The 25339-nt window shown below is 44.6% G+C and overlaps 1 protein-coding gene across 11 annotated transcripts in view; it reads right to left on the minus strand.

Annotated features, from left to right (window-relative positions):
- The window catches only part of HTR2C (5-hydroxytryptamine receptor 2C), a 260631-nt gene that overhangs the window by 54624 nt on the left and 180668 nt on the right, over positions 1 to 25339 (minus strand). Inside the window, exon 1 of one of the 11 annotated variants that reach the window (XM_074600896.1) lies at positions 16339 to 16436. The exons of the other annotated variants lie outside the window; for them this stretch is intronic. The gene's annotated coding sequence lies outside the window, so the exon portion shown is untranslated. Of the gene's footprint in view, positions 1 to 16338; positions 16437 to 25339 lie in introns of those variants that run through there. 11 annotated transcript variants of the gene reach the window in all.

A 25339-nucleotide genomic window follows, 5' to 3' on the forward strand; every position in this document is an offset into this window, starting at 1 on the left:
TCTTACCTTGGCATAAACAGGAAGAAAAACATTACACGCAAAGGCGACTCTTGGGTCCCAGCCAATGCTTCTGGCTTCGTTCTATCACATTGCTGTGAAAACCCCTGCGCTAGAGTCCTTATCGGGTCTCGTTGACCCCCTTTTTTCTACACGGCTTTTATTTATTGTTTTATTTTCCGTTTTCACTGCCTGGAGAATCATTGTCATTCATCCCAGAATAGCATCAGGTTCTCCAGTGGCAGGAATACCTTGGAGAGGCCATCAGGATAACGAAGGTTTCAAAGGTGGTATAGGCTTGATCCAAGACTATAATGGTTAAAAAAACCCAAAAAAACAACACCAATAAAAAACCACACACCACACCCCCCTCCCCACCAAACAGTCTATCTCAGCTGCCTTAAAATCAATAGAGGAAGCACTTTGCATATTCATTTTGAAAACCGATACGTGGGAATTTGACTACAGCAATGCTCAAGATTGGGCTCCACCTGCAGAATTAACCGTCCCATTGCTTTGTTAATACTTTTATATTATTTCGCATGAATTCTGGATTGAAGTCATCAGCTTTCTTTTTCACTGCATCCCTCGGTCTCCACAAGGTAAAACTTTATGACTAATTCCTTCAGCTACAGTCTTCTAAGCACATCACTGTAGCAGAAAAATAATGCACATTTTATTCATGAATTCTGCATATATTTAAAAAGTATCTCCATAGTTTTAAATTAAAACCTGTGCCTACCACAGATTTTTTCCAACAGCTAACTTCAAAGCACACATACTGAATTTTGCGGTCAATCATCAATTCCAGTGCAATCTACCGCTGACAATCCTTAAAATTAGAATTTAAACATTCATCAGAGCCAAGTTCTTGTCTATGCCACTCTTGCACTTTGGGCACGTTTCCCCCCCCCAGTCTTTAAGTCCAGTTTAGAATAAACTGAGGCTAGATAAACATTTTTGTTTCTCTTCTATCAAGAGCACATGAATTATTTAAGGCAAGAGTTCGGTATGCTGAAGTTTTCAGGTATTGCAGAAGGTTAAGTCGAAGGGAAACAAAACCTACGGGGTTCACATGCCTTTGGGAGTGTTTACCACCATTACTCTTGCTAAAAGGGAAAAAACAAACCAACCAACAAACCAGCCTTTCTTGGAATAAACACAATTATTTTTTCCTTTGAATTAAATGCATTCGTCTTTAGTTGTTTTACCCTTCAAAGCTCAGAACATTTTTTCCTGTAGAAAATCAGCCGCCTACTGAGAACTCGAGATGTTCCCCGGCCCCCAGCCAGGATCCTGCCTCTCCCGGACAGACTGCAGAGCTCCTGCGCTCTCGTAAATCATTTAATAACTCTCTGGGACTCACAGCCTGAATGTTAACAATATGCATTTCGAATTGGGTAAGAAATCAAGGATTGTCAATTTAGCCCCAAAAAAGAACCTGTGTCTCAGGCAGACTCAGAGAGGAAAATAATACATGAATTCATGGTGAGTCTTCCTGTAAAAAACAAAACTCCTTAGTGATCAAAAGCAATGACTTTCTGCAATTCCCTCCCCGCAAGAAAAATAAGCAACATCCGATGGCTTGTCAACGGCACAAAGGCCGTATGTGAGCAAAAGAGATTTTTTTCTCCTAAACCATCAGCTGTATTCAAGTCTCTGAGTCACACTCACATCTCGTTGGTAAGCAGATGAAAGCCAACAAGTTGTTAAAAATCAAACACGTTTTTAAAACAAGTTTTTCCTTCAGCTTTGGCTTTGATGGTAGACCTCCATAAGGGTAAAAATAAATCTGAAGTCGAGTAAACTGAACTGCAAGTACTGCAATTTTTGACAGGAAAACAGTTGCGGATAGTTTACAACTATCTGAGCCAGACAGTCAGCTGACGTAAATTGTTATAGCTTCATGAAGGCCTTTACAAAATGGCAAATAATTTTAAATTATATAATAGGATACACGGTTTAGGCTCAAGAAGGTAGATTTAAGGCTTCATTCTTCACTCTAAACTCTGTATTTCCTGCTATTTGTATCTTTACTAAATTAGCCTTTTAAGGCACTGCCAAATTCATTTTCATTTTTCTTCGGAACAGAAGGTTGCTTTAAAATACATCTTTTCATGACACATTTGCAAGGGCCCCTTTGGTTTTAGTGACTGCATAAAATCGTACTTTTTATATTTACCCAATTCTGAATTTTAGGCACTTGCAACTCATGCTCCTCCTTTTTGTAGCAGCGTTGAGATGCATCCCTATTTCTGTGCAGATCTATTCCCAAACGGTGTGGGAGAACGCCGCACGTCCAGTGCAGACCAGCGAGGTGAGCGGGGCTGAAGCATCTTAAACACTGAGTTTGGCTCAGCCCCGGATTTGCTCCAGCCCAGAGAAGAGGCACGGAACAGCGAGACTCTTCCAAGAGCTGCACAGCAAAACGACAAGAAGCAACTGTCGTGGGGACAGATCTAAGGAAATCATGTATAAAATAGGAAAAAAAAAAAAATAGACAAAAGAACTCACGGTGAGGGTGGTCAGACAAGGGAAGTGGGTCACAGAGAGACTGCAGGATCTCCATGCTTGGGGATGCTCAAAACATGGCTGGGGATTGCCCTCCGACAGCCCGTCTGACTTTGGAGTGAGCCCTGCCTTGAGCACGGGGTTGTATTAGAGAGCTTCAAGAGGTCCCTTCCAGCCTAAATTATTCTACGATTGGATCAGGAAGGTGCTTCTGAGCAAAGCTGTCCAACCTGGGGGCTTTTTTGATCTCCGATCCCCGGATATGCACCCTATGCTTGTCCCTACCACTCAAGCCCAGGATAAGACCAGCACATCCCGTCCCCTTTTGTTTCCCCAAGGCCAGAAGAAAGCTGCATGCCCAGGTGGGAGAGACAACAGTGGAGGACCCCAGTCTGCACGACGCGGGGACCAGGGCCCTACAGCTGCACCAACACGTGCCCCTGCCACACCGCAGAGATGCACACAGCAAAGGCAAGTCCTCACCTCCAGTGACCTGGCGAGTGAGGTCACGAGCATCTGAGGAACCGACAGTTCAAGTAGATTCTGAAAAGTGGCAATCGTAGAAAGCTCCAAGTCTTTTTAACCACTTGGTAGCGTCAGGAAACCTTCCTGTCTTTTGAGGGCAATCCATGCACCACCACCACAGAGGCACGTTTTCACAATCGTTGCAGCGGGAAAAGAAAAATCAAAACATACTGATTGATTATCCTGCAGATACCCACTTCAAACTTAACCGAAGATGCAGTCCAGGGAAGTGCTTATGCCTAATTTTAAGTATTTAAATGCTTTCCAGAGCCACTCTTGAACTGGGGACCATATTACCAGCGATTTGACTAGGGACATTCTTTTCCAAGGATGTATTTGATACTCCCTCTTCAGTTTTGCAAGAAATTCTGGAAGTTTTCCCAGCAGGTACTGGAGATATAGCAGTGTAAAAAACACTTAATAAAACCTTAGGGAAACCTCCCCAAACACAGCTTTTTACCGCTGTTTTTTTTTTTTTAATTCCAACACAGAAAATAACTATTTAATTACTTGCAAACTGAAAAAGAATATTTCACTTTTTCACAGCAAGAGGAAAATGGATTTTCTCAGACACAAGCTCAAGTAATGATATTTTGTAGGGTCATAATAATGAATCAGTACCATTCTGTCCAAAACCAAATAGCATTAATTTCTCTCTCTGTATCTTCCCTCATACTGAGTCAGAAAAGCATTAATTTCTTTTCCAGACGTTTCAAGGCAATACAGGCGCACAGAAGAGATCTTAATCGACCTTCTGGCGCTAAGACTAGCGTCCTTATTTTTTATTTACCCTTGGTGGAAGAGCACCTGGGAACCTCACAAGAAGATGTAGAGACTCTGCCGCCCCCTGCAACGATAAACTTGCTCTCTTGGCTCCGACATGCAGCAATAGCAAAACAGAATAAATCTGAGTCTCGTCACATACTGTCCGGACTTCTTGGAATGATTACACCACAGTTGTTGATATTTTTTTTATGTGGAAATATCATTCCAAACTGCCTTTTAATAAATAAATAAAGAAATAAAAATGTGGTTTGGGGGGTTTTTTGGGGGGGGGTTTGGTGGTGTTGATTTGTTTTGTTTAGTTGGTTGGTTTTTGTTATTTTATTTTTTTTTTTTAGATAAGTATGTCCCCAGCAGCTGAAATTCATCTTTGTAAAAAGACCAGCTGAGCCCCCCCTCAACCTCCTTGGCAGGTGTATCTTGGGATCCTTATTACTGGGGGGGGGAGGATGTTTACCTGCCACTGCACACAATGTTAATTGTGAATTAAAACTGGGATTTTGCTTCATCCTTATTGATAAATAACTGAAAGCATTCAATAGCAACATTAAAAAGTCAACACTTGCTATAGACAGCGCGTGCATTTCCTCCCCAGCAGGCGGAGGTCTGAGAGGCTGCAGAATCCCCCAAAGCCGCTCCTGGGGCTGTAAAGACGCCCCTCACCCCCACCCCGGCTTCTGCCACCGCTGGGATGACATTCCCTCTGTCCCTTTTTCATTCAGCCATACGATACAGTAAACATCAAACATAACGCTGGTGGAAAAGCTGGTGGGGTAGGTGTTTTATCCTCAGCTGCTCAGGGTTGTTGGAGTAAAGTACCATTAAACTGTTTCCAACTTACAAGAAAACCACTTTTTCTCTCCTCTCTTAAACGCTTTGCACGACGGCTCGTTGTTGGTTTGTTTTATTTTGGGAGCAAACGTTGCAAGTGCTCATTTCCAGACCTTAACGCTGTTAACACAGACACTTGCCTGGCTTTCCGTAGCTAACTTATTGCGAGTTTTAAAGCCACACCTATTTAAAAAAACAAAAGACTCCACAATTTCCATCAGCTTTTGCAGCACGGTGCTCTATGCCGCCTGTGGTTGAGTATGTTCGTAATTCTAAGTTACCACACACATGGCATTTGTTACCAGTATGTATGCACGAGTAGGAAAACACACCTAAATACATATATACATGTAGAATAAAAAAAAAAAAAAGAAACAATCAAGAAGTGATTTATTTTCAAATTATGTTTTTGGGGAAATCTCACATGCAACAAACATGAACCTGATATTCTCAAATTATTGTGTACGCTTTGCGATAATAATAGAGAGCAGCAGTCCATCTGGAAAAGAAGAACATGCATATTCACCAGGCCAGATCACGAGCCATGGCACGAACGTACGCACGCTATTAGATAAAACACATGTGCCCATTTTTAGGGGAATGGTGGTGACTCATCGATTACTTAATAAGGCAGATTTCGTAATCAAGCAAGATGTTGCATGTGTAGCTTCCTTTTCACTCCAGCTCTCTGTGCCTTCTGAAATCACGCCAGTTGGGTAACATCACTCATTTTCTAATGAAGAAACTCGATTGTATTAGGCAGTGACGCGGGGCACATCCGGCACCACACGCGGTCCAGGGAGAACATCCCCTTGGCTTCGCACGGAGACCCTGGGCTGGGGCAGCGCCACCCGGGACATGGCTCCCCATGGGGCCACGTGCCCCAAATCGCTTCTCCCTCAAATTGATTTTCCCTGTACGCACCCGAACCTGCAGAACCCTCCAATTCCAAGCTCAGAGAGCTATTTATTTTTAAATTATAAGATGCTTAATAGAGGCCTCCTACCTAATGTGCTGGTGCATTATTAATACATGCCACTGAGCGCCCCTTCTGTTGTCAGCGCTGCCCGAGCATCTTTAAAAAAAATATAAATAAATCACAGCATCAGATAAGCCAGGGAAAAGCAAAGCAAAGGAAAAAGCGTAATAAAAAGTGTCCCTAATGAACTGATAGACACTCAGGGCTTTTTCTCTAATAGTATAACTAAGTATGTGTTTTGCCATTCCCGTACAACGTCAGAGAAGGGATTATTGAAATATTCGCGAGTTACTCCATTTCTCTGTATCTCATACATAACAGCAGCTGATATAACAATTACACAGAAAATGCAGCTATTCATGGCAAGAGCAGCCAAAGGTTAGTACCACATGGCACCATGGAGTGACTCCAACGCAGCCCTTGGCAGCGTGCAGCCTCCCGCGCACCAACACCCATGTCCCACCGCTGCACCTCTTCTTTAAGGTCCATGGAGACGCTCTACCACCTTCCCCAGCAGAGAAGGGGAGCGTGACCTGGCAGCTGTATTTCTCCTCTTCTTCCAGTTTTACAGGCTCTCACATGGCTATTTAATATGAGGAATACATCGCATCCTAGGAATGTTACGGAACAAAGACTGATAAAAAGTAAGTTCTGTAATTCCTTAAAGAGATTTAAAAAAGCAACCAAAAAAAAAAAGAAAAAAATCAAAACACCACAAAAGAAAACCCAACCAACCACAGACCCAAAGAACTCTGCAAAAATGCAAGGTTCGGGTCTGTTTGTTTCGCTCCCCCCCCACACACACTTTAGTGTTTTCTTTTTTTTTTTTTTTTCCCCTTGGAAAACTGATCCATATGGACCTGAAAGGGGATGACTGATAGTATAAATTCAGAAAGCAAACACTTCTCTACTCTAAATATATCACAACTGGGTATTCTGGTAAATCACACTAAGGGAAACCCCAAAGGCAAAAGTAGGTAGAAAAGAAAATTCTTAACATTAATTTTTTTTTTTTTTTTTTTTTTAAAGAGAGATAGAGGACAACATCAGAGTGAAACAATTAGAAGAACTAGTCTGTGTGGCACCTGCATTTAGAGGCAGAAAGTGATCTAAGAGGTTATAAACCTCTTAGTTTGACCTTAACCAGGCAAAATTTCAGAACAGACTTAAAAGGAAAATTCAAGACATGAAGATACATGGAAAGTGCTATGAAGCGCGACGTGAGATTCCCAGATACACATTGTAAGAGTCTTGACTTGGTGTCTCGGGATTTCGTTTGTTTGTTCTTTAACACCCCATTCTCTAGGCAAAACAAATGTAGTGGTTCTAATTTACACGGAATTCATTAAACCACTTGATACAGTGTCACGAGAGAAGTTATTAGGCAGACTCCAGAGAAAAAGACACACAGAGCAATCGTGGAACTGCCACAGAATTGGCTGCAGAGGAGATGAAAATGGATTAGGGTGCAAACGCAAACCCTGGGAGGTTGGCAAAGTTTGATCTTGATAGTCATTTCATTCCGTTTTTTTTTTGTTGTTTTTTTTTGTTTGTTTTTTTTAATGATGCCAAAACCAAAACATTTACTTTGGGAATTAAATGTACTGAGGATTCAAAACCAGGATGCAACACCCACATGGGGAAAGGCTGGAACATCACACAGGAGAAGCTGAATGCCTTTGAGGACTGAACTAATCACATAACTAATAATTAAATATAATAATACAAACTATAAATAACTAACCAAATTTGGCCGTAAACTAAGAGTTTATCAGTTGGACAAAAAGACAAATGTCAGCACAAGAGAGACATGAAAGAAACAAATATAATCTAAGCTACATGTACTCCAAGCAAGGGATTTCTTGTAAAAATAAAGAGGGATTAATGCCACTGGCACAAGACACTGGAGTCCTAACGCCTGTATTTTTATTCACTAACATTCTCTTTTCAAGAAAGATGATTCAAACAGGAACAAGCCAGTGCATTTGTGGGCAGCAGGCCATGGGTATGCTGCACCAAAGACGGGTCAGTGCCCCAAGATGTTGAGTCAGCGCTGGAGGTTGCCGTGCTGTATGGACGCGCAGACCAGCGCCAGCATGCACCTAGCCGGCTCAGAGCTGGGCAAAGCGAGCGTGGCTGGGCTGCTCTCCGCCATGGGGACAGCAGAACAAAAGAGTCATCTGGGAACAGATTAAAAGGCTTGGCTCGTTTAACCGTACAAGGGGACAATATGTGGGACTCCAATGTGTCCGCCACCATCCCTGCGGCCACCCTGCATTTCTTTCCGCAGGCTCCAGTGAGGCAGGGTCATAGTCACGACTCTTGCTCTGAAGAAAGAAGACTATTTGCACAAGCGGGTTTGTGATACCTAGGCGAAGCCTCTCCAACACATTGCTGAATTCCAAGTAGTCCTCTGCTTTTCCTGGTATGTTCTGTGTTTGCAAGAAAGTACATTTTCTTCTTCAGCTGCATCGATCATCTCACTGGCCTTTAGCATCTAAATGACTGCACGGTTCTCTGCCTACCAACTTGCTCTCGCCCCCTCTCCCTCACCGTTACAGCCCTTGTCCTGGCTCTCTCCCTCAGTTTTCACCCGGCTCCTCCCTCGCCCAGGGTGGTACCCTGGGGTCACCCACGGCCCTGCTGGATGACCCTCCCATCGCCAGGCGCCCGCCCCAGCTCCAAGGAGGCTGACCCACAGATTCAGCCCAAGAAGCCATCAGCGCTCCCTGCCTCGGGCCAGTTTTCCTCCCCAAAATCCAGGATCCCAAGTTTCACCCATTTTTCCCTTCCCGCTCTCTCTGACCAGCTGCATCCCTGCACAGGTACACAGGCACCTTGCAGGCCTCCCTCCCCTCTTCAGCATGGGAGAGGGACTGCTTAATGCTATTTTTAGTTTGTTCTAACAACACGGCTTTTTGATTAAATTGTATTATCGAGATTTTAAAAAAAAAATAATCTTATTAGCCTGACTTTTTTAAAAAAAAACCCAACCAAATGGTATATAGTTTCCTTTCTTTGATTCTAGCTTCTTTCCCTTCGTAGGCCTTACAGCTGAGAGAAAGAAAAAAGGGGCCAGAAATCAAAATGTTTGATCGGCTTTGGGTTTAGTAATGAAGAAAGAAAAAAAAAAAAACAAATAGTAAGACTATTAGAAGTCTTAAATTACTTTTCTTTTTTCCCCAAAATTGTTCTGGGGAAAACACGCTCCGATATGAAATGGATTTGTTACTGATTTTCTCAATACAGTGATATGAATTTGAGCTTCCTCCCCCGCCCCCGCTTATTGTTATCTAACTTCAGTTAATGCCCTACTATTTCATGCTCGTAATTCACTGTTAATCCTCCTTAGACTGCTGTAGCGACTCTATTATGAACTGTAGGTTTTTTTCCCTTCTTCCCTTTCACCCTTTTGAGAAATACAATAACTAACATAAAATGTTTTTCTGTATGTTCCACCACCCTCAAAGCAAAGAAACCAACCCCCTCATGCTGACTGCTTCGTGCCGTGAGAGGTCACTTTAATCGGGATGCCTTATTCCAGGTAAATTCTGCGCCGTGCCGCTGCTCCCAGGCTAAGCCGGGGCAGATTCTGAGCTCTTACACTGTAGTAAATCACAAATACCTTCAATTAAACGAGAAGGCCCGATTGCCTCTCTGGTCAGACAGGTCTCAGCGTAATCACTCATGATTTGTACTAGAGAACAGGCCAATTGTGTTCAAACATCTTCAATGAGATTAGAAGCAGGCTCTTTATTTAGAGAAATAATTTAATTTTCAAAGCATTTGACAATTTGGATAGACATCATCTATGAATAAGTCAGGGTGTGTAACGTGCCTGAAGCAAGAAGAAAAAGGCTCATTAACTTTGAGAGAATAGACAGATGGGCACGTTGGGGTAGAGCTCTGACAGCTCCCGAATTATGCAAGAAGTGAAGAGCGAGGAGTCGGATGCCGCGCGCACGTGTGCAGGAGTCATCTCCATGGGAGCAAATTGCAATGACACAAACTGCCATCTATGACATCAGTGAATGAATCAGGAAAAACGAAACGAAGAAGGAGACGAAACATAATGGGAAATGGTTCAGTTTCCAACATGACGTGAAAGGCAAAAGGAGGTCTGTAAAAGTCGGTGCGATTTGGATTAACCCCGCTCTCCTTGTTGAGCGTACATATGAAATGAGGATTCAGTACCATTCAGATTCTTGCACAAGCAGGCGCGGAGGTGCTGAGCTGCGACAAGGGAAGCGTCTGGGGTGGCCGGCACTGCAGAGAGCAGGCGGGTGCTGGATGCGATGAGCAAAATGGTTGGAACCACAGCAAAGGCAGTGAGAACAGGAGGGAAGCTGAAGAGAAAACCAGGATCATAACGGTGGGGAAAACAGGAAGGCTAAAGACCGACAAAGAAGCAGACACCATAACGCAAAGACAAGCTCTGGGCTCAATGACAGTCTAGGAAGGAAAACCAGCATTTGGAAGTGAAGGGAAACTGGTATTTAAAAGTGGCATCATTCAAATGGGACCCAAAGCAGCCATTTCCTGTTTTAAAGGAATATTTTTCCTACCTTTAGCTATAATTTGGGTGAAATTTGCCAGGTGCACCAGCAGTGCTTTCCAGCCAGGCTGTGGGTGACCGCCGTGTCATGGCCAGAGACCCAGCGAGAGCCGTCCCCGTGTCAGCCGTGGGTGACGGAGACCAGCCTCTCCTTGCGCGGGTCATGCCAGCACGAGCAGATCACAGAGAGGTGGTCAAATGCGCTTTTAACCAACTTGACTAAGGAAAAATAATGAAACTATCAAAACAATTTATAAATGAATCAGGTAGCGTCTGCATTTTAATGGCTGGAACAAAGACAACTGAACTCTAATGGAGTCGATTTTCTCTTGCAAGCAATTACTAAATTGCTTTCAGTTTGTCAGCAAGGTAATATCTACGTGAACAGCTCAGAGGTAAGGAAGTAACAAACCATCAGTTAGCAAGTGGGGAAAAACATTTTCCTTTTTTTTTTTTTTTCACCCCCCTCTGGGCAAAGCATGTTTGAAAGAGAAACCCTCCTGTTCCTCTGGTAACAAGAAGCCCTTCACAGGGGGGAAACACTCCATCAGAAACAACAGGCCAGGTCCATCGCTCCTGGCTTCTCATCTCCAACAATTTCAGTCACCACACACCAGAGTGATTTGGGTGCTGGCACTGCTGATCGTAAGCAAGCGAGAATTTTGCCACCGACTCCAGTTAAGCTGGAATTTAATTCTTTTATGTTTCGTCTCACAAGGAGCAAGAGTATGTTGGAAGGGCACGACGCCTTTTCTGCCACCTGAAGTCTTTAAGGGAAGAGTGGCTCTCTCGCCAAGGAAGAGGTTCAAACAAACTAACAGTTTGCGGCAGAAATGACTTGAGTTTGTGAGCAGCAGACAGCAACGCTGTGTGGAGAGGCATGAGCTGAGGCTGGGAGGCAGCGGCAGAGACATCCCTTTGGCCGCGCCGCCTGTTAATTACATTGCTGATCAATGTGGGGACAAGCGCGACACAGCCACGGCCAGGCTGTGTTTGGGGGTCAGCTCTGCCTTTGACACTGGCGCCGTGCAGGCACTCCTGCTCCATCCGCCGTCGTTCGGGATTCCCCATACACGCACGCATTGCGCCAAATACATACAGCTTCTGGGCAGGCTGGATTCATTAATTATGCTGGCCTGTGGACCTATTAGCAAACAGGAAAGCCAAGGAGGAGAAGCCCAAGGCCCCTCGATTCCAGTATCATTCCCGTTTTTTGGCCACGTTTCCCGCACGTCCCAGCTGGAGGGAGATCTGCCCTGTATCAGCAGAGCGGCGTTTGGAACGGTTGCAGGAACGGGGCTTGGGGGTATTCATGCGACAACGACGCCAACACCCCTCGAGTTCTGTGACAGCTAAAGCGCATCCTATGTTTTCGTTTTCTAAACCTATCACCAACTAATACAAAGAACTGATCGTGGGAATATTTAAGAACAAGTAGCATATTTTAAGCAGCTTCACAGCAGGCAGTGCAACCGTTACAAACGCATTTTGATAAACGGCAGCACTTTAAAAACAAAACAATTACGTTACTTCCATTAATTAACAGGCAATAATAGACTTCCACGTGTAGATGAGCTAACAAATGTCATCGTATAATTTTTAAATTACACTGGCATCATTTCTCTCTCACACACATCTGACCCTCAAAGAAGATTTGCCTATAAAGGTCAAAGAAGTAGCAAACACATTTCTCAGTTCCCAGTTTTATTACGCTAAAGCAGCACAAAGAGCAATTAGAAACGTCAACTACCGAGTGAGGCCGAAATCAGCTTCACCCAGAGGGGTCAGTGGGAGCATGTCCCCCCCTGCTGATGCTGCCGTGAGCCACGGTGCCTTGCTGGTGGGAATCAGTCTGCGGGGCTGAGATTGTGCCCTTCAGACCAGGGGACGTGCCACAAAGCCCTGCTGCCACCACTACTCGCTGTCTCCCCCATCATTTGGGGAAAAAGCCACCATGCCAGTCATGCTGGCTGATCTAAGAGGCACAAGGTTTTGAACCCATGACTTCAGCTTGCAGGCCCTTTAATGAACGGCCTCTGTAACTGCCCAAAGTCAGAACAAATTCTCTCCTGCCGATACATGATCGTTATGCAAAGATGAGGAAGGCAGGAGGATGTAGAAGCCCATAACGCAGGGCTACATGAACATCTGAACCTTACTAAGGGAAAAATTCCTATGTGGAGTGTGATCCAAGCCTTGTTCCCAGTTACAACATAAAAATTTCCACAAGATTGCCCCAGGTAGACCTAGGTTTTACGTTCAGCTCCAAAAGTAACAGACCTCTCAATGTCATTAAAAATAATATCTTACTCAAGCACTTTGTCCTGCAAGTCTGAGCTGTCAAAAAAACAAGGAGTTCAGTACAGATACTGACACAAACCGGGATGATGTTTCTCTGCTGGAAAACCCCTTTGGGCAAGGAGAACATCAATAGGCAGCAGAGGGCAAAAACCATGCTGGTGGTGATGTGCTACTGCACAACACTTTGCAAGAGCTTCAAAGAACGCAAGGAGGTCTGGCAAAACAGGCGTCTGAGCATTATTCATAGAGTCATAGAATGTGTTGGGTTGGAAGGGACCTCTAAAGGCCATCTACTCCAACCCCCCTGCAGTCAGCAGGGACATCTTCAACTAGATCAGGTTGCTCAGAGCCTCATCCAGCCTGGCCTTCAATGTCTCCAGGGATGGGGCCTCCACCACCTCTCTGGGCAACATGGGCCAGTGTCTCACCACCCTCAGTGGAAAGAACTTCTTCCTAATGTCCCATCTAAACCCACCCTGCTCTAGTTTAAAACCATTGCCCCTCGTCCTATCGCTACATGCCCTTGCCAACAGCCCCTCCCCAGCTTTCCTGTAGGCCCCCTTCAGGGACTGGCAGGGGCTGGAAGGTCTCCCCGGAGCCTTCCCTTCTCCAGGCTGAACCCCCCCAACTCTCTCAGCCTGTCCTCACAGAAGAGGGGCTCCAGCCCCTCATCTAGATCTGGAATGATCACCACCAGGGAACACCCATCAGCAATACTGCACCAGAAAGGAGGACTGGAGGAGGGCAGACACATTCACCAAAGTGGGGGGAGCACCATACAAGCTGTTAGAAACCTCAGGGATGGGCAAGGCAACCAGCAGTCGTTAAACGTAAAGGGCAGAATTGTCAGGTTACGGCTTCTAAGCAAAACCAAGGATTTTGGACCCAGCTGCAGTCTCAGTGTTTACGTGCGGCTGTGAGAGCTGTTGAGATGCAAAATGTTAGTAAACAAATGCCTCCAAAAGACTGGAGAAAGTGACTTAAGCACAGCTGAGGCAACCCAAGAAATCCTCTTGCAGTAGTTTGTCTCCGCATCAATCAAAAAAACCCAAGGAACACAAAGAAGGTCCTGTTTGAGCCGAGGGCAAGCGCAAAGTAAGGCATGTCATCTTCAACCTCTTTCATTATCAGCTGAGTTGTAGGACTTCATGTTTGCTGAGGACCAAGGGATGGTGTAAGTATTATTCCTATGGCATACGCTGACCTAAGGCACAGAAACTTCACCAAATGCAGGGCCCTGAGCCCCACAAAACCCTACCCCACCTGTGGGGCCCTACCCCACAGGTAGCTCTGCCCTGGGCACGCAAGAGAAGAGCTCTCAAAGTAAGGAAACGGGAACTTAATCCTACTTTCGCTTCCCCAGCAAAGCTGTGTGGGAGGACAGACATTGTTCAAGCACAGAACCGAGGAGAAAAGCATGGGAAAAAAATATAATAAAAATAAATCAAACAACCGAAAACTAGAGATTGTAATTTCACTGAGGATTCATAAGGCACAACAGCGCCAAGCAAAATTTTTGATATTTGATGCTTCTATAGCATTAAATTCATTTTGAAGACTGAAAGGCGTAATACTTTTCACTTTCTAGATAAAAGCACTATTGCAGTCATTTGGACGTAAAAGGGCTTTACCCTGCCAAAAATCCCGGCGCCACGTGGCAGCGCAGGAGCCCTGAGACACCTCGAGACCCGGCGCTGAATCAGAGCGGCTGATTCACTCGGAGGCACGGGTGCCACGCTTCTCCCCTTCCTCCCGCTCCCCACGCCGCTGCAGCCCACTGAGGACAAACACATTCTGCCGCTCGTACGGCAAGGGAGACAAAACCACCTCATCCCACTGCTTACACGAAGGGTCGCCCCTTGCCCAGCGCCAGAAGGGCTGCGTGTGCCAGCAGCACCGCTGGGAGGGGAGGGTAGAAAGGCTGGAAGAATAGAGCTTAGCTCTTGAGACATTTTGGTAGCTTGCTCGTTGTAATAATATGCATATTTAAAACATAGCAAGAAAAACAAGACCCAGGAAAAGCAAGAGCTCGCATCAAAGCCATATATGCCACGCAGCTCACTCCCAGGGGAGAAACAGAGAGAGCACCTCACAGGCCTGAATCTTAGCATGTAACAGGAAAAATACAGAATAAGCTTTTTTTACAGGAATGACTGAAATACAGGATGAAGCCAGAACGTCGAAGTTATTTTTTTAAACAACATCATGAAGATTTCTGATAAACATCTTAAAATACTTCTTGCTTCCACTTGCTGCTATTTAATATCAAATCATGTACTTTTAAGCCACAGAAGTGCAGTCCAGTTCAGAGAGGCAACACCAATACGAGTTACTCACATTCCTGCTTTCATATTACTTTGGGAAAAACGAAACTAGCCTGGTGTTGCCAACTGTCACAGGGTTTCCTCGCCAGCCTGTTAGTATCTGGTGTCTTGGGGTTTTAAATCCCAGCCCTCTGAGACAGCAGGTCTCACGGCTGCAGACAAAGGATGAAAAATACATCTCCTAAAGGCTTCAAAACCAGAAAGCAAAATACAAGCAAACAATATATATCTATAAAAGCTGAGTGTATTATCTTCTGAATTTTCTGATCTCAGGTACTTGACTCATGGTTCTAAAAGGCTCTCCAGGCCAGTGACTTCACACTTCAATGAGAGATTCTTAAAAGCATCCAGAACAGTTAAAATTTCAGGAAAGGGGTTGACGCTTTATATTTGACACCATCCTTCCACCCCAACATTGTCTGCAGGTGTCCCCAGAATAGCACGCTGTACTCCCCAAAGCTCGCGCTTAAGTTTGCGGGGTTCCACAAGGCTGCTCTTCCCCAGAGCGAAGCCGCCCATCTGTGCTGTGCCAGCCCCATGGAGGTGCCGGGCAGCAGGGCAGGAGGCTCCCGGACACCGTGCCGTGAGAGGGACGCATACCTCAGCCCTTCCAGCCAATGCCAGCGGGATCCACAGCCTAGGAACACCACAGCTGGGGCGACTCAGTCTCCGGGATGAGACAGATCAGGGCAAATTTCTCCTATAGCACTACGGATGTTTGCTCCCTGGGTAACAAACAAGTTTTTAGCATCATAAGATGGTGAGTAAGCGCTCTTGGGCAGAGAGGGGAATTCACAGCACAGTCTGCAGATGGGAGTGAGCCTGAAGCAGGGCATCCCATGGCACCGGGGCATTCCGGCCTGCGGAAGCTGCTGGTGCCAAGAGACCTCATTTGCATTGGAAAACTATTTATTCTTTTTTAAAATATCTACAGAGCATCCCAGAAACTTAACATGAGCCAAAGTCTATACAAAACATGCCCAGTTTGCACGAGAAACCTAAACCAGGAGTGGTTTTGACGTCCACAATCCTTCTGCCTACAGATGTGTCGGCGGCCAGCTGAGCATGCTTCTGCACTAGCGGGAAGATCCCAGATTGGAACTGTTTTGGAGAGGGAATTAATCTCTGCTGCCAGCATCACAACAGAAATTCAAGTGGAAGGCCCCCCCCCCAAAAAAAATAAAAAAATCGTGGGCACACAGAAAAAAAGGCAAACCCACACCTCTTAACCTGCCATCCTTTGGGCCCACCAAGAGCAGCCTCCTGTGCTTGGCAGCCAGGGGCTGACAAAATCAGCCGACAGACCCGCGCTGTTTTAACCCAAGAGGCTGCGCTGCCTCATCGCGTTTTCCCCAGAGGTGAGCAGCTATTGCATATTTTTTTTCCACCCCCTACGTTTTTGCGATGACAGAAAACAGGGGCTCTTAACGATACAAAAAGGCACACAAATAATACATGAGCAAAGCTATAATCCTAAACAAGTCTTCCGGACAAGACAAGGACATGAAAGACTTTTATAAACGTCCTCTTACCTCTTCTCTCGCTTGGATAAGTGTTCTTTAGAAGATCTCTTTATCAACACAGGCAGCACAAAGCATGTTTGCTCTGATGTTCTTCTCACAGAGCTATCAAAACCAAAGCCATCCATCCCCAGGTGTGCCTGGTGTGCTGATTTTCATGAGCTTTAGCCTGATTTTTGAGTAACAGCAGCTGTGTACTTAAGCCTCTTCCTCGCTTCTCCCTGTGCTTCAACATGCCTCACTTGCAGAGCTGACACGGCGATAGCAGCAAACCGTCAGGGAATTCCTCCATGCCAGCAGTAGCCCTTATTTTAGGAGATTTTTTTTTTGTGTGCGCTTGTGACATCTTCCACAGACTACCAAGCTCTGCGCTGTTTTGTGAGATCTATAGAACAGACCCTGCCTGGGCCCAACCAACGCGGCTTGCCTTTGAAAACCAAGATTTCTTACCAAATTACCACCATCCAGCTCAGGCTGGAAGGTAATAACTTTTTTTTTTTGTGTATATATATATGCATTATGCGTATTTATATTTATGCACAAATATATATATAAAAAAAATCCATGTATGATTTCTATCTCAATACATTTGTCAGTAATAAATAACTCAGTAATAATTTCTTTTTCTAAAAAAAAATCTGGGGCGGGGGGGAGGAGGGAAAGGCCGGAGAATAAAACCAGACTCCTGAATTTTGGGTATTTCCCCTATCGCAATCTCTGCCTCAAATCCCCGTTATCTGGGGAAGGACCTTCCTACCTGGAAGAGGGTTTGGGTAGAATTCGGAGCTGAGCACCATCTTCCTACATGACTGAAAACAGTGTCTTCCACCCTCCCTTTTCCCAGTGGCTGCTGTATCCTGGGGTACCACTAGGTTCTTTCCAAACCAAATGTGGCACAGCTGCTGTCATTTATCTTCAAAGCTCGTAGCTTAGAGTTGCAGACAGAAAATACATGTAACAAGGGAACATCTCCACTCTATCTTCCTGCAGGCTGGAAGAGTTCCCTCAGCTGCGAGAAGGGTGCTGCAAATTGCCTGAGAAGGTCAAAGCAGCATCCCCAACCACAGCTCCATGTTACGTTTCTCTACAAATCTGGAGGGTTATCATTGGTTTTGGTGAGTTCTCCAGCTCCTGCGGCAGGAAAAGTTTCCCTTTGCCCTACGCAGAGGAAAAGGCTTCTGCAAGCGTGAAAAACCCAACAGAGAATTGCAGGAAGGGTTGGGGTTTTGGTTTTTTTTCCAAATTACCCCACAAAATCCCTGCACTATGTGTCACAGGTGCACGAGGTTTTATAAAAGAAGAGCCAGTCAAGCAGCAGCTCCTGCACGTAACTTCCCCTGGGCCCCGGCACGGGCTGGGTGGGGGCTCCAGGACCTCACTCCACAGAGCAGCATCCCGGCTCCCCGCTCCTGCCAACCCCGGTCCTCCCACTGCCACAGACCCACGTCTGAAAGGAGATCAGAGATAACATACCCAACCCAGAACAATTTAATTACAGAGAAACAAGCTAGGAAACTGCAGACAAAAGGCACTTTAAGTATACGAGTGTGGTTTTAATTCATTTTAGTAGTAGTAACTTAGCAGTTGTTATGTTTTACTGTAGTTTTCTGCGTCTTCTTACCTGCAGAATTTGGGGTTCTTCAAAATGCAGAAACTAAGGCTAGCAAGTGCACAAGCCGTTACTGTAGACCCTTCTGACATTAAAAATACCCTTCTCTCCATCTGATGGGATCAGGCATTGCTGCTCAACGGTCTCCATACCAAGGCTCAGATGTCCGAGGGTTACAGAGTCAATTTCCCCCCAGATCAGGGCAGTTCGGGGTGTCACTAAACAGAAACGGGAGTTAAGCCATTTAACTGCGTTGGTCTCAGGGAGGTTATAGGTACTGGGATGTATTTATTAGGGTTTCTCCTTCGTAAAGAGGGACTAAACCAGAGGTGTGAAAAAGTAATTGCTGCCTTCTAGAATTATGAGAGGCTTCAGTTCTGCTATGTCCATTTAATGACTAGGACAGATTTTTTTATTGTCTCCTATGCTCTTGTGCCATAAAGGCTGTCTTATGTATGCTCAAAGAAAATGAATCTACTTTTTCTTGACACCTCTGATAAATTCTGGCTCTAGCAGTCCTGTTTACTTGTTTTGCTTGTAAATGGTAAGATGTAATGAAGGGAATATTTATTACCAGAGTTGGTTGGGAATTGTTCCACAAAACTTTTTTTTCTTGCTAAAAAAATGTGTTATGTCAACGTGAAAACATTTTTTTTTTTTGTACGGGGAAACAGTTTTGATGCGTTTCTCAACAGAAAGTACCGGGGAAAAATGTTGAGAAAATTTCAGTTTTGCAGTTTGAAAACAAAAACAGTCCTGAAGTTTGAAATGACATTTTCATTTTTATATTTAACAAAGTAGCAAGAAAAAGAAAAGCCGTATTAAAAATTATACAGAAATCAAACATTTCAAGACATGAGAACGACCCAAATTGACTCAAACTTATTTCTTGTTGAGATTTTTAGTTTACATAGGCCTCTTGACATTTTTACACTTTCTGAGATTTCACACAGGAAAAAAAAAGGACTCCTGAATAACAGTTGTGGGCTAGAAAAGCTGTTTTCCACCTCGCACTAGTTGTGTTATTAGGCTAGCAGTGAAAGAGAGAGAGAGACACCACGTTACTCTCTGGATCTAACAACTTCTTCTATCACGCTAAGATAAAAATGTGTGAACGGCAACCACATGGAATACAAGTTCTTTGTTTTTCTTTTCCTAATGAACTGTGCAAAGAATGCAACATAATTATGCCTTCAAAAGAAACTACTACACCACCAGAGACACTAAAAAAGCTCTGTTCTTTGGCTGGCACCCATCTCTGCAAATGCTGTCACAACAGTCTCCAAACTGTCACTTCAGCAACTGCCCCTCATGGGAAAAACATATTTCTTCTAATTAGACAAAATTCTAACTCCATGTTTGAAGAGTATAATTTGATCTTTTCTCTAGAAACTCATTAACCACTTGAGTTCAATTATTAACATTTGCTTTAAAAATTCACTGAATTAGCCACCAGTTGTGTGAGCACAGCTACTGCTTTGTCGAGATGCTGCTCATTGCTGCAGTACGTGGGCATGCCACCAGGGGAGGTGGGGTGGTCCATGTCCACCTCAGAAACTCCACCCAACCTTGAAGAGATGCAGCTCCTACCCCTGGGTCTGCCATTGGTTCCCTGGATGACTTTGGGCAGGTTAACCCCTTTTCCTTTCCATCAAAATCTATCTAGCATGGTTAGGCCATGAATTGTTTGCAGCAGGGACTTCTCCTGCCCTTTCATAGAATCACAGAGTCATAGAGTGTGTTGGGTTGGAAGGGACCTCTAAAGGCCATCTACTCCAACCCCCCTGCAGTCAGCAGGGACATCTTCAACTAGATCAGGTTGCTCAGAGCCTCATCCAGCCTGGCCTTGAATGTCTCCAGGGATGGGGCCTCCACCACCTCTCGGGGCAACCTGGGCCAGTGTCTCACCACCCTCAGTGGAAAGAACTTCTTCCTAACGTCTCATCTAAACCCACCCTGCTCTAGTTTAAAACCATTGCCCCTCGTCCTATCGCTACATGCCCTTGCCAACAGCCCCTCCCCATCCTTCCTGTAGGCCCCCTTCAGGGACTGGAAGGGGCTGGAAGGTCTCCCCGGAGCCTTCTCTTCTCCAGGCTGAACAACCCCAACTCTCTCAGCCTGTCCTCACAGCAGAGGGGCTCCAGCCCTCGGATCATCTTCGTGGCCTCCTCTGGCCCCGCTCCAACAGGTCCATGTCCTTCTTGTGCTGAGGGCTCCAGAGCCGGACACAGTACTCCAGGTGGGGTCTCAGGAGAGCAGAGTAGAGGGGCAGAATCCCCTCTCTGGATCTGCTGGCCATGCTTCTTTTGATGCAGCCCAGGATGCGATTGGCCTTCTGGGCTGCAAATGCACATTGTTGGCTCATGTCCAGCTCTTCATCCACCAGGGCCCCCAAGTCCTTTTCTGCAGGGCTGCTCTCTATCACGTCATCCCCCAGCCTGTATTGATAACTTCTCCTTCAGTCCCACCATGCTTAATGAAGTGCCCAATACGATAGGACACAGATCATCACTGCACTAATAACTGCAAGCAAAGACGGAAGGCATCAGCAGTCAGGGAACATGCTCCTGATGTTCTGTCTGGTAAAGTGAAGCTCCCAATATGAGATAAAAATAATGTAAAAATTCATGCCCAGACAGGGCTCAATGGCAGGGTTACTCAGGCTGAGGCTCCCGCAGGGCCCAGAGTCACAAGAAACCTGCTGAAAGCCCTTGGTCCTCTGGGACAAAACTGAACAATACTGGTTCCTCAACAGAAACCTTTCAACGTAGGAATCTGTGATTTATTCAGTAACCAACAGCATCGCAAACACTGAATGTGCAAACACGCACTTCCACTTGGCCTCAGTTATAAAATGTGCTGATTTACAAATCCAGGACACCCGGGATGCAGTGGGGTGATGTAGAGTACAGGAAACTCCTTGTTTTCAAGTGCAGAAACATATTGTCAGAAAGCCATTTTCTCACAAAAGCTCTTCAAATTGATTTAAAAAAAAAAAGACAAAACAAAACAAAAACATCAAAAAAGCCCAAAACAAAAGTAAAAACCAAACCAAACCAATCAGTCAAAAAAACCCACAAAGAAACCCAAAAAAGCCCCAACAGAGACACCCCCCCCCCCCAACCAACTAACTACTTCTTTTGGTTTAAATCAGGAGAATACACGCGTTCAACGCTTCTCTTAAACATATACAATCTTCCATGGGGTTTTTTTTGGTCTCCTAGGGACCATTTCTCCTAGCATCTATGGGTGAGTATCTCCATGTGAAGGATCTCCCGAGTCCTTTCAAATTCCCCAGCTGGTATTTGCTGCAGTGTTTTGGATATGCAGAAATGTGTGAAATTCCCCAGGAAACCGAAGAGCTCCAGCACCAGCTCTCTGCTATTTGGATACCAGCTCCAACGTTTTTGCTTCACAGCAAAGGAATGTAACAAAACTTACTTTTTTGTTACCAGATTTGACACACTTAAAAAAAAATCAGTGATACAAAGGAGCTAGATGAAAAATAAACCTTTCCAAGTTCCCAGTGTCATATTTTCGGATGAATAAAGGCATAAACTTATGCAAGAACTTCTACGCATAAACTATAATATCAGCCTGCATGAGACTCAGGTGCTTTTGTTATTTCTGCATTGGGTAAATTCAGGCGTAACAATTCCTGAAGTCCTTCGGCTTTTACAAACAGCTATGATTGACAGCCTCTAAATGCTCTGCTTTTCGTAACAGCCGTGATTGACAGCCCCTTGGTGTATAGCCCAGTCAGCCTAACAATGTCATTGTTCTCTAATAATTACCTGATAATTTTTTTTTTTTAATGTGTCGCTGTTAGTTATGGTTCAACTAAGTGAGTCCTCATAACTTTTCAAAAGCTTATTTAACTTGCGTTGATTTTGATCTTGATTTTAACTTGCCTGATTCTGTGGCAGTGCTGGCGTTGCAGACGTTCGTGCCTGAGGTGCACTGGCTGTCCATCTACCTGGAATTGATGCTTTCCCCAGAAAACAAAAGATATGAAAGCCCTACGTGACAATCTGTGCGTCATTTTGGCATATATCACTCACACAGTTTTTGTACAAAGGGAAATGTTTCTTAACTTAATAGTCCCTGGAGCACAAGGATGTAGCTGGCAGTTTGCACGCCCCCAGGGTCAGAGCCTGGCGTGGGACGCGCCGGTGTCTGAGCTCAGTTCAGCACACTTTATTACTTCCAAGCAGCACGTTGAACTTCTGCTGAAAGCAGTAATTGAGAGTTTTCTGTCTTACAGAAAGATCATCCTCAGGAACACTCAGCCAGGGGACTGACTCGTGTGGATCAACAGTGGGAAATCATGACCCAGTGGGGTCACTTTTCTGAGTTATTTTCTGGTACCTTCGAAATAAAATGAACTACATCCTTTTTACGGGAAGCAAGTCAACCAGAGCACCGTATACTAGAGAACAGCAATCCCAGTTAGAAAATGCTCTGCCCTTTTACCCTTGTACTAGGCATAAATCCAAGCTGGCATTCTTCCAAAATTCGGAAGTGTACCTTTTTCATCTCTGTCTTGATTTTCAGATAGGATGGAAGCAGGCAGGGCGGAAAAATGGAAACCCACAACTCTCTCAGATTTCCAGCTGAGGAAGACTCACGAATCTCCTGCATTTTTGCACGCCTATAAAACTGAACTTGGCAGAGAAGCCTGAACAAAACGTTACTCCCACATCAAAGCAGTATTGGGAATGAACCTTAGCCTGGGTGGCTGGTTTGCCAGCTACAAACCACAACACCTATTTTGGAAACTCTGGGTTTTTCTTAAGGGTGTTGAACAAAATGATTAAACCCACCTACCTTGCAAGAGAGGCAAAAAAAAAAAAAAAGATTTGTGTCAGAGGGTTATTAAAAGTATAATATTATATTTAGTTACTCTTAAAAGGACCAACAGAAGAAAAAAGCCCTTGAAGAAGAAAGCACGCTCAGTCTGCGTTTTTCCAAACTTTTCCAGTTCTGCATGGGAGTGCTGAAAATAGTAAGTAGGTAATGGAAGCAAAAAGCTAAGTGTCCTTCTGGGGCTTTGCTTTTTGAAACCAGAACTGTGGACCCTGAGGACAGTTTTGTAGTTCACCCGTTTGGTTGCCTTTTCAAGAACCGGTCTAAAGTTTGGCCTCTGCACCAACGTTCACTGGGCATCACCAAACATACTCTAGATCCCGGGCTTGGATTTGCATACACAACAGTGGAATATAGTTTTTTGTTCACATTTACTGCATACAAAAGCAAGTACACAATGCACAGATTGTATAGCCAAATGGGCTAATTCTGCTCATAAAGATTTGTTCACACAGATTTAGGGGCTACGTTGGGGCCAACTGAACAGTTGGGCCTTTATTCTTTGTTAATCTGCTTTCCAGTATTCCTGAATTTTAACAGCATATTTATAGAACTGGCCATTTCAATAATGTATTATCTACGGCCCTGACCCCAACCCTCTAATTATTCTCAGAGCTGGTTCCGTTATCGAGTATTTTTCCCATACTGTAAACATACAGGGCATTTTCTAGAAGTTGGGTTTGGAATGATGAATTGTGAACAGGAGTCCAGTGAGGTAATGAATCATTGCCATGACAGCGCACTCACTACAGACTGAGGAAACGACTCATTGCATGCTAGATACAAAAGAGAGGACAAAAAATTCAGCCATCTGTTAACTTATGCAAACACCGTGAGCAAGAGCTAAAAATGGCCTCTCACAGATCTTAAGTCAATGGTCTCACCCCTTTTTTCAAGGACTTTCAGGATGCCTTACTGAGTTCTCAGCCCGTCATCCTGCAATCCCTCACCTCCAGGCTTGGGCCCAGAGACTCCTGTAATCCTGTGCAACCATCTCGGCGCTTCCAAAGTCTGGTTTGGCACCTAAAGCTCTGTTCTTCCACAAGAACACATGATTCGGTTGCTCACGAACACAGGTGACAGAGAACAGAATAACCACCTTTTTGGGGGTTTTGGGCAGGGAGGACCCATGGTTAGTGCCTGGGGACCTACCCCACCACCAGCAGCAAGAAAGAAGTTTCCCAACAGATGAGAGCAACGTGCTTCTCTGCCACCTAAAGCACAGCGGTGTGTGGGGAACCGGTGCTGAAAACCCAGCGTTTTCAAACTGGCGGAGATGCTGGTTTGCAGGGAGTGACAGTCCCGTGTGGATCCAGAACTTTTTAAAATCTTTAAAGCAACTAGACTCCTTCTGGTGCTTCACACGAGACTCCCAGACATTTCCCTAGCACAGACCGACCCCCACCAGGCACTTTGTCTAGTGGATCCCGTCCTTCCTACACTTCACAGATGCATGGTTAGTCTTGGGGCAATTCTGCTGCGCGGAAGAGTAAAATGAAGAAAGTATTCCATGTATTTTTAGGATTAGAAATGAGGAACAGAAGCCACATCAACAGCCAATTCTTCACAGACCACCAGCTGTCCACAAACAAGCCGAAGAAAATCCTGCATACGGGAGAAGTGTTAGCACCATCTAACAACAGCTCATATCAAACAGCTACATAACCACGGCATGTGTTGGACTAGATATAGCAAACTGGGACAAATTAATGCTCAGTTTCGAGGTTTCTTCTCTGCAGTGGGTGGAATACGCTTTTCCTTCAGCTTTTGCTGGGTTTCAGTTCGTTTGCCTCGTCCCGCTCCCGCGATCCCATACACCCCAGGTGAAACTCCAGAGAACAATTAGATAAATTTATTATTTCTTACTCAATACAAGTTACTGATTCATCTGCGTTTATTCCAGGTGTTCATGGTCCTCACAGGAGTTTTGACGACCCCCACTTTTCACTTCAATTTTATGACAACAGAGAAATCTTTAGCACTGTGTTATGTTTCAGTGTGGGACAAAACTGAGTACCGTCAGTTAAGGCAATCTTAAATCTTGACTCAATTACTTTTGTCCTCTCTAATTATTACTTTACCAGCAGATACACTTCCAGCATTCGTGTTTTCTTACAGTCACATTCTAACAGCAGATGCTAATGGATCAGAATTCATCTAATTTCCAATTTCACTAATTATTTATCAGATCAGCTAAATCGGTTTCATTTAGAATTATAGGCTTAGTTACATAAGACGGATTTTTCTCTCTATTAAAAATGTTAAGCTGTCTGAAAGTAACTAATATACTGAATTTTAATCTCTGTTCAAGGTCCAAATATATTATTAATAAGTGATCTTAAATTGGCAAGAACATGCTTAATTCTAGACATATTGTTTTAATTCAAAATTAATTAAACCAGAATGGAAAAAGCAAATTGTGTCATTGAATATAATAGACCCTGCGAAGTCACACGAAAGCATTTAATATTCCAGAGACAACACTGAAACCAGCCCGGTTATGTATCTTCAAAAATGCTACGATATATGCACACACTA

The sequence above is a fragment of the Larus michahellis genome, chromosome 9, assembly GCF_964199755.1.
Source record: "Larus michahellis chromosome 9, bLarMic1.1, whole genome shotgun sequence".
Lineage (NCBI taxonomy): Eukaryota > Metazoa > Chordata > Aves > Charadriiformes > Laridae > Larus > Larus michahellis.